Consider the following 17,450-nt stretch of genomic DNA (forward strand, 5'->3'; position numbering starts at 1 on the left):
TTCAATGGCGCGCCATCGAAGGCCGGGAGAGCTATTTCCCTTCCCAGAGTGCCGCGACCCATGCAAAGGACCTCTGTCTTCGCTGGGTTCAGCTTCAGCCCACTCAGCCTGAGCCATGTCGCAACAGCCTGTAAGGCCCGGTCGAGATTCCCTGGTGCGGGGTTGGGCCAGCCGTCCATTAGTAGATAGAGCTGGGTGTCATCAGCATATTGATGGCAGCCCAGCCCAAACCGCCGGGCAATCTGGGCGAGGGGGCGCATATAGATGTTGAACAACATCGGGGAAAGAACTGCTCCCTGGGGCACCCCACAGTCCAGTGTGCGCCTCCGGGACCGTTCACTCCCGATAGCCACCCTCTGTCCCCGACCTAGGAGAAAGGAGGAAAGCCATTGTAAGGTCGACCCCTCAACCCCAATGTCGGCGAGGCGGCGCGTCAGTAGCCGATGGTCGACTGTATCGAATGCAGCCGACAGATCTAATAGCATCAGCACCGCAACGCCGCCTCGATCCAGTTGCCGTTGGAGGTCATCTACCAAGGCAACTAACACCGTCTCCGTCCCATGGCCCGGCCGGAAACCAGACTGACATGGGTCTAGGACAGAAGCGTCATCCAGAAACCTCTGAAGCTGCGACGCCACGGCCCTCTCAATAATTTTACCTAAAAACGGTAAGTTAGACACCGGCCGGTAGTTCGCCAATTCGGCCGGGTCTGCTGTAGCTTTTTTCAAGAGAGGGTGGACCAAAGCCTCTTTCAGAGGTGTTGGAAACTGCCCCTCTGAGAGGGACCTGTTTATGATGTCCCGTAAAGGACAACTAAGCTCCCCCTGGCAAGATTTAATCAGCCAAGAGGGGCAAGGGTCCAGATCGCATGTTGTCGGGCGAGCAGCAGAAAGGATTCTGTCGACTTCCTCCAGGCTAAGCGGGTCGAAGTGGTCCAGCACTAAACCCGAAGACAGGCACGGTGCCTCAATTTCACTCACTGTATCCAAAGTGGTAGGCAGGTCTTGGCGGAGCAACGAGATTTTATCTGCAAAGTATTTCGCAAATGCCTCACAGCCTATTTCTAATTCCCTAACGTTTGGTTTGCCTTGTGGCAGCGTTATAAGATCCCCAATTACTCTAAATAATTGTGCTGGGCGCGAGTTTGCAGATGCAATCTTGGTTGCAAAGTAATCTTTCTTTGCAGCCTTGACTGCCATCTCATAAGACTTCATAAACATAAAAGATTAGCAAATTAACTAAGGATAGATCCATTATTAGCTATGATAACCCATTGGATACTGTGGTCTTAGTTTTTAAAACTTTAAATACCAGATACAGAAACACATTATAACTGGGTTTGGCTATCATCTGCTGTGTTTCTGAGGTTTCAAAGGCATCATATTGGCCACTATCAGATCAGATGTACCTTTGTTTGTCTTAGCAAGTTAGTTAGTATATTGGAGTAGGTATCTTAATATAATAAAAGCCCTTTTGCCTTGGCAAAACAGAGCGACCTAATTAATTGGGACTGGGTGGGACTGTGGTGCATCAACCTTTGGCCTGACAAATTATCAATCAAGAGTACTTGAGTGCCATTGGTTGAGTCTGCTCCTCTCTCCCGCCCGAGTGGCTGTTGCTAGCTATCAAAGCTGATTGTGCCAGTAAAAAGCAACTAACCTTAGTTCTAGCAGTTAGTGGCTCTCCCTACTCTCCCATTGGCTGAGCCACCTGTCACACTGATTCACAGAGGAGAGAAAGTAACCCTTCCCTCAATTGGCTGAGGAAGGGAGGAGGAGGGAAATAGCCAAAGAAAGGCTTCCCTTGATGGGGGGAAAATGGCATCCTGTGGCAATAGGCCAGATACAGAAAGAGAGATACAGAGGGAAAGCAAGACATGTTGACTCATGTTCAGCGTATGATCCACTATGACCCCTAGATCCTTTTCGCACATACTACTGCTAAGACAAGTCTCCCACATCCTATAACCATGCATTGGATTTTTCCTACCTAACTGCAGAACTTTACATTTATTCCTGTTCAAATTCATTTTATTGGTTTTAGCCCAGTTTTCCAGCCTGTCAAGATCATCCTGTATCCTGTTTCTGTCTTCTACTGTATTTCCAACCCCTCCCAATTTAGTATAATCTGCACATTTAATAAGCATTCCCTCTATTCCTTCATCCAAATCATTGATAAAGATGTTGAACAAAACAGGCCCCAGGACAGATCCTTGGGGCACTCCACTTGTCACTCCTTTCCAAGAAGATGAAGAACCAATCACAAGCACCCTTTGGGTGTAATCTGTTAATCAGTTACAGATCCACCTAACGGTAACAGGATCCAAACCACATTTTACCAACTTGTCAACAAGGATAGTATGTGGAATCTTATCAAAAGCCTTACTGAAATCAGTATAAATGACGTCTACAGCATTCCCCTGATCCAGCAAGGTAGTCACTTTCTCAAAAAAAGAGATCAAGTTAGTCTGACATGACTTGTTCTTGAGAAATCCATGCTGGCTCTTAGTAATCACAGACATCCTTTCTAAATGTTCCAGGATTGATTGTTTGATTATTTGTTCTAAAACTTTTCCAGGTATAGATATCAAGCTGATGTGTCGATAGTTATTCGGATCCTCCAGTTTGGTGTAGTGGTTAAGTGTGCGGACTCTTATCTGGGAGAACCGAGTTTGATTCCCCACTCCTCCACTTGCACCTGCTGGCATGGCCTTGGGTCAGCCATAGTTCTCGCAGAGGTTGTCCTTGAAAGGGCAGCTGCTGTGAGAGCCCTCTCAGCCCCACCCACCTCACAGGGTGTCTGTTGTGGGGGAGGAAGGTAAAGGAGATTGTGAGGCACTCTGAGACTCTTCGGAGTGGAGGGCGGGATATAAATCCAATATCTTCTTCTTCTTCTTCTTCTTCTTGAAGATGGGGACAACATTCGCCCGCCTCCAATCTTCCGGCACCTCTCCTATTCTCCAAGAATTCTCAAAAATAATAGCCAGAGGCTCAGAAATTACATCTGCAAGCTCTTTTAGAACCCTTGGATGCAGTTCATCTGGCCCTAAGGACTTAGTTTCATTTAAAGAAACTACCCCTATGCTGATCCTAAGTTGGAACTTCATAACCTCCTTATATGTTCTGTTTTTGCCATGTTGAGCACCATTTCCCTCAGAAGAGAAGACTGAGGAAAAGTAGGAATTCAGCAGTTCCACCCTCTCTTCATTACCCATTACAATTTCACTTTCCTGCCGGACATGGTGGACACTCTTGGAGCCATCCTCTCACAGCAGTTAGAGGGCTGGGTAGGCAGCGGGGACATCGCCACGGGCTTCATGGTGACTGATCGTGGCTCCAACATCAAGGTGGCTGTCCAGTGCCAGGGCGTACAACACCTTCCTTGGGTGGGTGGTCCACCTTCTCTACCTCGTGGTTAAGGACGCATTGGGCCAGACGAAAAGCCAGGATCGTTGGTATCTAGCTGCGACCCAAAAGTGTCGGCACATCACGGGTCACTTCTCATGCAGCAATACGGATTCATATCTGCTGCGTGAGAAACAGACACTGATAGGCGTGCCAGGGCACCGCCTGATCGGTGACGTCAGCACATTCTGGAACTCCACCTGTGCCATGCTGGAGCACATGCTGGAGCAGAGAGCAGCCCTGGATACCTTTGTCTCTGAGACGAGGGTCTTTTGGGATGAGAACGGTCTCACCCAAGAAGATTGGGTGGTCATTTCTCAGACTGTGGAGGTTCTTGGCCATTCAAGACCCACACAGAAATGCTCTTGTCTGACATGGCGAGCATTGCACTGGTCGTCCCCATGGTCCATATGGCCAGTGAGGACCTGGCCTCATTTCTAGTGCCAGCTCAAGGCCGTGCAGATGTTCTCCCAGTGGTGCGCACCCTGGTTGTTAGGCTGCAGGAAGGGCTTGAGGCCTGCTTTCAGACTTTCACCCAGGATAAGGTCTACATGATGGCAACCATGTTAGACCCATGCTTTAAGGGCACAGTTGCTGAGTGGGCCAACAAGCTCAATCACTGGTGAGATGAGCTCTCTCAGAAGGTTGAGCGTTGCAGAGTCAGGGTGGGCTTAGTGCTGGTAACTGAGAAGGAGGGGGGCGGAAGCAGCTGATCTGCCACTTCCACTGCTGTTCATCCCCAACCTCCCCGGCTAGGCAGTGTTTCCCACCAGACTCACGCCACGAAGAGTCCTGGGATGACACTCATCGTGCAGCTCGTTGGCCCCTCTGGGAGCGGTAGACCCCTGAGAGCGGAGACAGGTGCTGCGATGGTGAGGGACTATCTTTCAGAGCCCAACGAGTCACAGGAAATGTCTCCTTTGGACTACTGAGTCACAAAGCAGGGGGTCTGGCCAGCACTCTCCTCCGTGGCCAAGGCGTTCCTCTCATGTCCACCTAGGAGCATGCAGAGCGAGCATGTCTTTTCGCATATGAGCGACATAGTCTGCCCACATTGCAATCACCTGCAACCCTGGACAGTTGAGCAGTTGGTCTTCCTGAAGGTCAACTTGCCTCTGTTCGGCTTCCCGAATGTATACTTTGAGAGTGAATGAAGTGAGCACCTATTTGTGCCTGCATCCTCTCTTGGCCCGCACTTGGAAGGTGGTTGTAAAACGCTCTCCAACTAAAAATAGACTAGAGTCCAAAGACAGCCCAAAAACTCACTCACAAATTTATTGGCAGTGCAGCCCCCACCACCCCTCATCCATCCCCAAACCAAAAGTGAATGCTGATTTAAAATCTGCAAAGCAATCCAAATTTCCCCAGTCCTCATCCACACATGCCTAATAATACTGAAAGGGCCATTGCAGCTCCCAACTGTAACTGACAGCACCCACAGGCCCAGCCAGGATAACCCAGTTTTTTTTTTAAGGGCAGGAGGAAGAAAGAAGGAGGTGCCAGTGATGATGACGGGAAGCCAGCAGCCATACCGATGCTGAGGTCCCTCTAATGGTACAGTGATAGCTGGTGTGTTGCTGCTGAGCTGAGAGATAAGGAATGGTTCCCTTCCTCTCACACAATCTGAGGCCCTCCCAGTGATCTTCCTCATTTGTGATGCAACTCTGGCTCGCCTCCTTGTGGTGCACCCTGGGTAGCACAAAAGAGCCTGGACCAGCCAACCATCCATTACTCAAGGTAAGCCTAAATGCTTCTTGCTTTGTGTCAAATACAGAATGATGTGGAGCTAGATGTGGTCCACCACTTCTCTTGTTTGAGAGTTGTGTTGTTTGGGGCAGGGCTGGAAAGCTGGCATCTGTAGGTTGTGTGTTCTGTGGCAGGGAAGCTGGCACCTGGGTCAGAGACCCAGAACCAGCATGCTTGTTGTGCTTGGCCAGCTCTCCCCGTGTTGTTTGGGGCAGGGCTGGAGAGCTGGCATCTGGGTTTGCTGCAGCCAAATCTGCAGAGCAGACCTTGAGCAGATTGTATTTTGTGTGGCAGTGATGTTGGTATTGGCAACTGGGTTTGTATTGGTGCCAGGCCAGCAGGGTTCATAGAGTAAATAGATGGATGTAGTGCATTTGGGTCCTATAGAGATTCTCTGGTGTGAAGTTAGGTTTGGCTTTGGGTGCCCCAGGAATTGGATCCCCTGGCCCAATCTTTTTGAGACTTGGGGGTTTTGTAGGGGAGAGTCCCCTGCAGGTTCTCTGCAGTTTTGGGGGGCTCTCCCTCAAACCCCCTGCCCCCAAGTAGCCTCTAATTATGCCCTATGTTGCCATAGGGTATAATGCCATAGGGTATAATGGTGGGATGGGGCACCCTCTTTGGGTGCCCCTGGAATGGGAACCCCTGGCCCAATCTTTGTGAGACTTGGGTTTTTTGTAGGGGAGAGTCCCCTTCAGGTTCCCTGAAAATTTGCGGGCTTTCCCTCAAACCCCCTCCCCTGCAGGCGGCTTCTAATATACCCTATTTTGCCTTTGTTTTCAATGACCATAGGGTATAATGGGGCCGTGCATCTACCGTATATGTGGCTATTCTGAGTACCTGTATTCAGAAATATATGGTATTCTGAATTTTTTGGCTCCGTATATTTCCAAATCCGATTAATTCCGATTTTTTTTTGCACACCCCTAACACATACATACAAACATATTTATTGCTCACAGACCATTTGGTCATAAACAAATGGCAATGAAATATATCTCTTTTCAAGTAACCCATTTCCCACCCCATGTGCTGCAAGTCACAGAAAAAAAGCTGCAATACATAGGCATCTATCTGGAAGTTTTTCTTAACAAGAAACAAGCTCCTGTGTGTGAGAAAGAGGGGAGAGAAAGTAATGTGTGAATATGCAGTTATGCACACATTACTAACTAGTAAAAAAAAGCAAAACAACCCAGCAGACACTAAGTGGAAGCCTGAGGCTTCCAAAGCAGTGTTCACATCAGGAAAGCATTCAGACATCTGGAAGTGACTTGACATAATGGCAGGAGGGTTCGGACAGTGAAAACTGAGGGGTGAAAATGGACAACCTGGAGAACACAATGGATCAGGTAACAAAATAATCCATATTGATAAGGGATTAGAGTGGGAGCACAATGACTCAGGAACAAGAGGGGTAGATGCTGCTGTCTGATCATGCACTTTAAATCCAGTATGGAACAGCAATGACAACTGATTAAACTGCACATCTGATCACCACCTAAGGGTTCCTAAGAAACTCAAATTTGAAATCATTGCTCTAATAATAATAATAATAATAATAATAATAATAATAATAATAATAATAATAATAATAATAATAATAATTTTTTATTTCTATCCCGCCCTCCCCGCCGAGGCAGGCTCAGGGCGGCTCACAACATAAAATACATTATACATCAGTTATACTTATAAAATCATGGTTAAAACAATTACAGATTATTAAAATTAACATTAACAAAATGGTGCTATAAACATTAGGTCTTCAGTAGAATTCAGTAACTAAAAGCATTTTCAGCGGCACTTCCTAGCTTGTCATTAGTTGAAGGCTATCCTGAAAAGGTGGGTCTTACAGGCCCTACGGAATTGATCTAAGCATCGTAGGGCCCGCACCTCCTCTGGGAGTTGATTCCACAGCAGTGGAGCTGCGACAGAGAAGGCCCGATCCCGGGTGGCCTTCAATCTGGCCTCCCTTGGCCCAGGGACATTCGGCTGGTTTTTTCCAGCTGACCTCAGCGCTCTCTGGGGCTCATATGGGGAGAGACGGTCCCTCAGGTAGGCAGGTCCTTGGCCATATAGGGCTTTAAAGGTGATAACCAGCACTTTGTAGCGAACTTGGTATACCACTGGCAGCCAGTGCAGTCCGCGTAGCCCCGGCTGTATGTGCTCCCACCTTGGGAGCCCCAGCAACAGCCTAGCTGCCGCGTTCTGCACCAGCTGCAGCCGCCGAGTTTGGCACAAGGGCAGCCCCATGTAGAGGGCGTTGCAGTAGTCCAGTCTCAAGGTAACCGTAGCATGGATCACCATTGCTAGGTCACGGCGCTCCAGGAAGGGGGCCAACTACTTCGCCCGTTGAAGATGAAAGAACCCGGACTTGGCAGCGGCCGCTATCTGTGCCTCCATTGATAATGAAGGCTCCAGAAGAACCCCCAAGCTCCTGACCTTATGGGCTGCTTTCAGCAGCACACCGTCAAAGACCGGCAAGGGGATTTCCCTTCCCAGGGCACCGCGACCCAAGCAAAGAACCTCTGTCTTCGTTGGATTCAACTTCAGCCCACTCAGTCTGAGCCAACCTTGCAGTGCAGTGCTTGCAGTGCTAGGTCCAGGTTTTCTGGGATGGAGCCAGGTCGGCCGTCCATTAGTAGATAGAGCTGGGTGTCATCAGCGTATTGATGGCACCCGAGCCCGAACCTCCGAGCAATCTGGGCAAGGGGGCGCATGTAGATGTTAAACAGCATCGGGGAGAGAACTGCCCCTTGTGGCACCCCACACACTAGTGGATGCCTCCGGGACCGCTCTCCCCCAATAGCCACCCTTTGTCCCCATCCATCAAGGAAGGAGGAAAGCCACTGTAAGGCCAACCCCCTAATCCCGGCGTCGGCGAGTCGGCGGGCCAGTAGCCGATGATCAACCGTGTCGAATGCGGCCGACAGGTCCAGCAGCATCAGCACCGCCACGCCGCCTCGATCCAGATGCCGCTGGAGGTCATCTACCAAGGCAACCAGCACTGTCTCCATCCCATTACCTGGACGAAAGCCGGACTGGTGGGAGTCTAAGGCATCTGGACTAAGGCATTCTATGTAAGGCATTCTAAGGCATTCTATGTAACTTGTCACTAAAATCAATCTCCATGCCAGAGGATTGAACAGTTACAAACTAGAGGAATCACAGTCTGCAATATGTAGGAAACAGAAGAAAATGACTGAAATAGTGTGCAAAATAAAATCAATAAAGAAATTTTAACAAATTCTATCAGTAATACATAAATGTATCAACTCACAATAACAATTCTCTAGAACAAAATGATAATACAATAGTATTTTTGTATTACTGATAGATTGTATTTTTCTGAAATATTTTAATAGACATTATTCTTAAGAAAAAATTGCACCTTTGAATTTCTTCTAAAATTATGGAATATTACTATTTTTATGCACCATTTCACAGTCATTTTCTTCATTCTCCTGCAATGGCATATATCACACCCATTTTTAAAAAATGAGGCCCAAAGGGGATCCAGGGAAATATAGGCCAGGTATCTTAACATGCATTCCAGATATTAGTAGAAACAATTATTAAAGAGATAATTATTAAGCACAAAGAAGAACAAAGTCTGTCGAGGGGAAATCAGCATGGTTTCTACAAAGGGAAGTCCTGCTTTGCCAACCTTTAGTTTTTGAGCAGATTAACAAGCGATGGGTGATCCAGTTGTAAGGATGGGCATGAACTGCATATGAGCATAGATGGTTTTAAAAATAAATTAGCAGATTCATGGAAGACAGGATCAATAATGGCTACAAACAAAAATGGCCAAGAAGATAATAAATAATAAATAAGCTATGAAATCTAATGTACAAATGACAACACCTTGTTGTGAGAACACATTAAACTATGATCTATGATTCTGAATAGAACAATACTGACTACCCACTTTTATTTGATTTTGGGTTTGGAGAGTTTAGAGAATGTGAATAGTACCGTTGTCTCCTAGCACTGTTAACTGTGTATTGTTAATTGAAAGTATAGGTCTATTTCAATGTGTAGTTATTTTTGCTCTTCTTTTAACTACCTTATAATGTTCAGTTTAATTTATTTGAGAAACTATAATTTTCCTTATTACATTTTATCCCATTTTTCCCATGAAGGAGCTAAGGCTTCTTCCCTTATCATGATAAAATGGAGAACGATCATATGGAGTTATGCCAAGAATTAATGACTGAAGAACTGATCAAGTACATTTCTTTTTAATCAGAGATTAGAAGCTACATCTCCTTGGCAGATAACATAGTACTCTAATCACGCCACCACAATTGCCCTATATGTTCTTAATGTAAAGGCTATACATAACAATTCCCATATGCTTTCGGTTATGCAACCCTGACATAATGTTCAGCCTGGGTCAAAGGATTCTATTCTAATTTAGCACTCTGTATCAATCTAAGAATTCAGAACTCAGGAAATCAAATGTCTCCAGTGGAACTTTGCTAGCAGATGAACAAAATTGCTTGAGCAAGTATACATACATTGCTTGAGCAAGTATACATACATTGCTTGAGCAAGTATACATACCCTCCTGAGTAAGTGAGTCATTAACTAATTTATTTAGAAAATTTCTATGGCACCTCCCACAGGACTTGTTCAAAGTGACCTGCAAAGTAAAATGTAATAATAATATTAATTTAATAAATATATTTAATAAATATAATATATTTAATTGATATAATTGCTTTATGCCCTTTGTAATGTATTTTGCCAGTAATAATGTGATTTTTTTAAAGATTCCAGTCCCCAGAGTAGCCAAGCTATTGCTCATGTTGTATTCATTACCCTTGCTAGAATATTTATTTATTTAGTAGGCTTATATTCCACCCTTTCCCATAATGGGCTCAGGGCAGATCACAACATAAATTGAACAATAAAAACCTACAATTCAAATTTAAAACAATACAATAAAACCAAATAGTAGAACAGTAAAATGAAACAAGGTGCATCACTGGCAGAAATGGCACATTTCACAAAATACAACAGTTTTTTGGCCCAAGAAAAGTGATGGTGTTAATAATCAGATTCAGCACCACAACAAAACTGTAAACATGATGTCACAACAAGGGAGGCTGACTGGGTGGAATAGGACGCCCGTTGCCTCAACCAAAAGCCCGGCAGAACAGCCCCATGTTACAGGCCATACAAAATGACAGTAGCTCAGGTAGTGTCTTAATACTGTGTCTTTAAATTCCTGTTACTCCAAGGGAATCTTTAAGTCCTTAACCTAAGCTGGACCAAATACTCTGCAAATTGACTACCTTGGAGGTACTATTATATATGCAATCAAAGATGTACAAGTTCAGGTTTTTCCCTTAGCATTTCCTGCCTGTTGGCGGCATGGTGTGATGATAGCCAAGATTTCTAATCAGTTAAGATTGTGTGCTGGCTTCCTTTTTGTATAAGTGCTTCTGACTGTTAGAAGTAGCTAGTTTCCTATATCTAATGCCATATTTTGTTAGATGGATTTGAAAGCAGTTTGTTCATTGCACCTGTTGGGCTGAATGCCAGATTTTTGAAATTGTTTCTCTCACAAACTTCTCATCTCCCTGCTTATGTAAATCAATTTTCAATGTTAAGTGGATGTGAAATGTGATGAATAGAGAGCAGTAATGGGAATTTGACAAAGACTGGAAGCTAGTGGATACTGCCACCTGTGCTCTAAGGGTTTTGACTGCAGAATTTGTAGGGAAAAGACTGAGCATCACAGACCACAAGATAGCATGCTGATAAGTTTAGTCTTCACATGGCTCTTCAGTATACAAATCCTTAGCAGACATCAAAAAGTGGAAAGTGGTTATTTTCTACTTAGGCAATAGGTAACATGATTAAAGAACTTATGGAAAGTAAACAAAACCAGAAAGACTTTAAATGTTTCTGCAGCAGCTTAACCATGTTGCTTTGCTGGTTTAGGATATGGATGCCACATCCCAGGTTGTTAGCCGGAATTTGGTGTAATGGATATATTGCAGTTGTTCTTCAAGAACATTACTGACTTCCACTTGGTTTTAGGTACATTTAAAATATTTGCTGTTCACCTTTAAAGCCTTAAATGGTGCTGAACTGGAGTCAGAACCAGAACTATATGTTTTTTGAGAGGGGGCAAAATTAAAAATTGATACCCCCTTATAGACCCATAGAATAGAATGGACTCTGTACCCAATCTGGTGCCCTCCCCCCGTCAGTGCCCAGGGCAAGCCCCCCCTCTGCTCCTCCCCTAGATCTGGCCCTGACTGGAGTATCTAAAGGACCACCTGTTCTAGTATGAATATACTTGAATGTTGTGATCACCATCAGAGACCTGCTCCAGGTGATCCCACCATTAGAAATTGTGTGGGCAGCAGCCACCAACAACTGTACAGCAGCACTTAGATTCTGATCAGTCTGCCTGGTGCCCTTTCTTCTGACTGTTAGAGTGTATGAAAACAATTTGATTAAACATTCTTTTTGAGGAGGAGGAGGAGGAGCAAATCTCTTTGGGAGCTCTAAGTTGTATCCTGTTTCTGTGTTTTAAAATCCACTGCATTATAAGTTGGTACTCTTATTATTTTGTTTGTTTTATGAGATTTTTAGTTCTCACTGCTGATTTTGCCAGCCTCCAACAAGAACATAAGAAGAACCATTTAGCAGGCACTAAAACATTTTTTGGAAAAACTCTCATGATGGTAGTTTGTACTAATTTGGGGACTGAGGACTATCTGCCCACACAACACTTCCCCATCACAACACCAAGCACACCAGAGTAACCAAAGCAATGTGAATGCTTGGCACTATTTACTGCAAGCTACCTTGGATGTAAATTGCAATGGTCTTCCTGAGGTTTACCCTCTCCTGTCTTGGTACACTCAATTATAAACGTTTCCACCCTTAATTTCAAGGAAGAGAACAGACATTGAACATGATAGGAAAAAGTTTTCCTAGAGGAGACATCTGTCCTTGATCCATTCCAGTCCGTCTTCTGCTCTGGTCATGGGATGGAGACGGTCTTTGTCGCCCAACGGATGACCTCAGAAGGCATCTGAATCAAGACGGGTCAGTGCTGCTGTTGCTTTTAGATCTATCAGCAATGTTTAACATGGTCAATTATGATCTAATGGCCCACCACCTTGCCAACATTGGAATTCAGGAGGTTGCCTTAAGATGGTTTTCCTCCTTTCTCTGTGGTCAGGGACAAAGGGTGGCTCTTGGCGAGCAGATGCCCCTGTGGTGCCTGCTTGAATGTGGTGTCCCCCAGGGAGTCATTCTCTTGCCAACGACGTTTAGCATATATATGTGCCTCCAGATTGCCTGTGGTTTGGGGCTGGGTTGTCATCAATATGTGAATGACAACCAGTTCTATCTGTTGATGGATGGCCACCCAGACTCTGTTCTGGGTCATCTGACCTTGGCCCTGGAAGCTGTGGTGGGATGGTTGAGGCAAAGTCAACTGAAGTTTAATTCAGCTAAGATGGAGGTCCTGTACCTGGGCTGCAGTGGGGGACTAGGGTCAGGCATCCAGCTCCCAACCCTGAATGGTGCATCTCTTGTGCTGGCTCAGAAGGTTAAGAGCCTGGGAGTGACACTGGACACCTCACTTTCAATGGTGGTACAAGTCACAGCTGTTGTTTGGTCTGCCTTTTATCATCTTCGGCAGGCCAGGCAGCTAGCACCCTATCTATCCCGCAGGACCCGGCTATAGTGATCCATGCAACGGTTACTTCCAGGTTGGACTTCTGTAACACTCTCTATGTAGGTTTACCCTTGAGACTGATCCGGAAACTCCAGCTGGTGCAGAATGCAGCGGCTCGGCTGCTGATAACAGTGCCTATCCGGACACACATCCAGCCAGCACTGTGTCAACTGCACTGACTACCAGTTGAGTACCAGATCTGTTTCAAGGTTCTAGTTCTGACATTTAAAGCCTTACATGGTCTGGGACTGACATATCTATGGGACTGCCTCTCCTCATATGTGCCCCAAAGATCACTATGATCTGGCTCACAACATCTGCTGACTGTCCCTAGCTCAAAGGATGTCTGACTTACCTCGCCTGGCCTGATGGAATCAGCTCCCTCTAGAGATCCGGGCCCTCGCTGAATTACTACCTTTCTGCAGGGCCTATAAAACAGAGCTATTCCACCAGGCCTTTGGTTGAGGCAGCGGGTGCCCTATTCCATCGGCTGGCCCCACGCTGTGATACCACCTCTGCTGTGATACTATCTTTTATTTCTAATTACTATTCTATATATATATAATATAGTATATATAATATGTGTTCAACTAAGCCGACATTTATAATTTATCTATGCTCTATTTAAATGTATTGTTCATATTGGTCTAGTTTTAACTATACATTTTAAATTGTTTTTATTATGTTGTTATCCGCCTTGAGCCCATTTTTGGGAAAGGGCAGAATATAAATTGTCTAAAATAAATCAATCAATAAAAAAGATTGAAATATGGACTGTGGAGAGTTAGCCAGCAACTGCCAAGTTCCCTGTAGGTTTCTTAAACTTCCAGAAGACCGCTGGAGCTTTTTTTTTTTTTTGCTAAATGCATACCCCTCCATCAGCTTTTCAGTCACCAAGTAGCATTCCAATCCTGCAGAGAAACTATATATGAAATTCATATACCAATGCATGCTTCACCAGGCCACCACACTAAACCGTCTATTTACATCTCAAGAGATAGTGCAAGAACCTTACCCTGCTTAAGGAACCTCCAAACCCTATCTGACTCAAAACTCTGTTAAGCAGCTCTTTTTCCCTCTGCCCCCCTCGTCCTCCCACCTCTTCCAAGAGCCCTGGTTGGTCATTGCTGGCTTTCTCTCTAGACCACCAGGGCCAAAGAGGATTAGCAGTTCCTAGGAAAGGGGACAGACTTGGCTTTGTCCATCATAGCATGGGAAATAAATACTTCAATTAATTAATTAATTAATTAATGTTTGGAAACTCTTTCAGGAATTTCTCTCTCTTTGAATCACACGAATACTTTAAAGACAGGGGATGTCAAGCCAATTTAAATCTGTAGTACAATCTCATAGAACACAAATTCAGTTCCTGGTAGTATCTGGGTTGCATGCAAGGAGGAAAAGTCTGGATTTCTATCATAAATTTAAGAAGGAAGGGAGGAGCACATTGCAGGCAGTAGCAACACCTTACCCACCAGGCTGTTTTGGGCTGGGAAAAATTTGTTCCTCTGGTCCACCCCTATTTGCAGCTCTACCTGTTCCATCCTGCCTCTGATTAAAAACAACAGGTCCAACCACCGAGATGGGTCAAGAGAAAGCTGCAGCCTCAGGCACCTCACAAATGAAAACACAAGGCAACAGCTTGGGTTTAACTAGATCGATCAGTCAGTCAGTCAGTTTGTGGATTGCCTATTCCCCATGATGTAAGGCTGTAGGCAATTTACAACCAATAAAAACAAGTCAAAAACAACCCTAAAGACAATTACATTACTTCAGATTGCACCAAATATTTCTTTATTACCCCACACTGGACTACACCACAAGCTCACAAGCAGGTAAAGAGTGGACTGAAGCAAAATGGAAGAAAGAAAAGGAGAGTGCCAGCTATGATGGAATTGTTGCTGTCCTCAACCATTTAAATAATTAATTGTGCAAATATATGCCATATAATTAAATATGCTAATATATTTAAATATGCTAGGCAGTCTGACAATGACAGTCTGCCCTTCTTAGGCAGACCCACGCTTTCTCCTAACTCAGCCTGCATCTTCCACTGGCCTATTCTGTTCTGAGAATCCTAGTTTCTTCCTCCGATGAGCCAGATGACAACTACCAGGTTCAGAAAGATGTTGCTTCACACCAAGGGTGCTTCTTCCCAACCTTATCCCACTACACACCCAATGATGTGCTCTTCTGGATGTCCTCTCCACTATCCATCCATGCCCTCCATCTCTAGGTGCTTGCCAAACATCCCTGCCTATCATGATCAGCCCACTATTCCTACCAAACTAGTTATGGTCTATATGGTCCAAAGGCCAGGCCTATTTAACCAGTTTCCACTAAGAGTTCATGAAGCAGGCAAAAAAAGAGACTCCTTTCCTCAACAGCCAACCTGGGAAATATTAAACATTTCCACTTCACCCCAAAAGTCAACTTACTAATCTTGTGATGTCTCAGAGGAAGGAGGATGGGTAGTTCAGAAGCCAGCAGCAAAAGCCTGCATGGGGGAGGTGTGGCCAGAATATAAAATGGAAAGCCACACCTTCCCACTGACTGTGCCCACAACATTTATCCCAATTGGTCTTGTGTCTCATTTGAATGCACGGGGGCTGTGGCAAACCACTTACTGGCTTTAATGCCAGGCATACCACTTTTTGTTGCTTTGTCTTTGCTTGCAGAAAAATGTATCACCTTTAAGCAAAGCTACTGTTTATTCTCCCACCTGAAAGAAAAAGCACAGACACTAAAACTGGATTAAACTAAGGCTTTTTAATGATTTAAAGACTGAACTGAAAAAACTAAACTATTAACTCTTTTAGTGTCACCACCAGGCTAGCTGGTAGGGTATGGGATATTTTTCTTTTAAACTCATGTTCGGCAGAAAAATCCAAAGGCTTTCGGAACTTGTTAAAAAGATGGAGAAGGATTAAAATCCCAAAGGCAAAGAAGTCTGTTGTAGACAATGCTTTGACTTTCTGTGAAATGTTAGAGAATGATGAAAATTGTACAAGAGAACTTGGCAAAGGCACAGCTAATCAGAGCAATTGATATGACAGGACAACCCACTCTAAAACACTTCAGTTAGAGGATAAGGTGATGCTTGTTCTACAACTGGAAGCAGTTTCTTACATTGTCTCAATATATTGATCAGAAAACTTATGCCAGCCAAGGTAATGGAGAATTAAAGGGTCACCATTCTATTCTAATCTGCCATTGCTTAAGATAAGATTACAAGAATTCCATTTTTATACCCTTTCTTTCTATCTTTGCTCAGCCTGATGCCAGTACAGATGATGTGTATGCTTTTTAATGATTTATTAAATTTTCTTATCTTCTGAATGCTTGATACCTGATCTCTCTAACCATACCAAGCCTAGTTGGTATTTATTTCCAAACAACAGTAAAGGATAAGGGCAGTGGTTGAGTTCACCATCCCATGAGAATGATAGCTCAGAAGTTTGAAAGTACTATAGATTATTCCCTTGACAGCTAGCATGAGTGAAGCAGCAGATGCTGCAACTAGGCAGAGCCTTTAAATACAACACAAATGCAGAGTATTGGATGTACATATTTGTCTGGCGAGAGAAACTCCTTCACATCTGTCAGTGGCAGTAGTTACTCTGCAGACGGAAGTTGGTACCCCCCAACCCAGAATAAGGGGAAGTGGTGGGTGGACTAGGAGGGCTGCAGGGTTTTCCAAGCTCCTGGAACCTGAGGAAACCGGGCTTAAGTTTAACAGACAATGATAACAATGCCATACAAACATATTTTATGTCATACATCAAAATATACTAGTACAAAATTATAATAAAGCTTTGTATTGTATACATGCAATTTTTTTGCTCAGTCTTGGCCATTCCACATCTTCTGTCATAGAATCATAAAGTTGGAATGGACCTCCAGAGATCTAGTCCAACCCCCTGCACAATGCAGGAAACTCACAAATACCTCCCTCTAAATTCACAGGATCTTCATTGCTGTCAGATGGCCATCTAGCCGTTGTTTAAAAAACTCCAAGGAAAGAGAGCCCACCACCTCCTGAGGAAGCTTGTTCCACTGAAGAACCACTCAAACAGTCAGGAAGTTCTTCCTAATGTTGAGCCGGAATCTCTTTTGGTTAAAACGGATAAAAGGAAGTACTTTTTCACCCAAAGGGTGATTAACATGTGGAATTCACTGCCACAGGAGGTGGTGGCGTCCACAAGCATAGCCACCTTCAAGAAGGGGTTAGATAAAAATATGGAGCAGAGGTCCATCAGTGGCTATTAGCCACAGTGTGTGTGTGTGTGTGTGTGTGTGTGTATATATATATATATATATATATATATTTGGCCGCTGTGTGACACAGAATGTTGGACTGGATGGGCCATTGGCCTGATCTAACATGGCTTCTCTTATGTTCTTATGTTCTAATTTCAACCCATTGATTCTGGTCCTACACCTCACAGAAAACAATTCCACACCATCCTCTATATGACAGCCCTTCAAGTACTTGAAGTTGGTGATCATATCACAGCTGCCTCCTCTCCAGGGTAAACATCCCCAGCTCCTTCAACCTTTCTTCATAGGACTTGGTCTCCAGATCCCTCATCATT

This window comes from Heteronotia binoei, chromosome 21, assembly GCF_032191835.1.
Source record: "Heteronotia binoei isolate CCM8104 ecotype False Entrance Well chromosome 21, APGP_CSIRO_Hbin_v1, whole genome shotgun sequence".
NCBI lineage: Eukaryota > Metazoa > Chordata > Lepidosauria > Squamata > Gekkonidae > Heteronotia > Heteronotia binoei.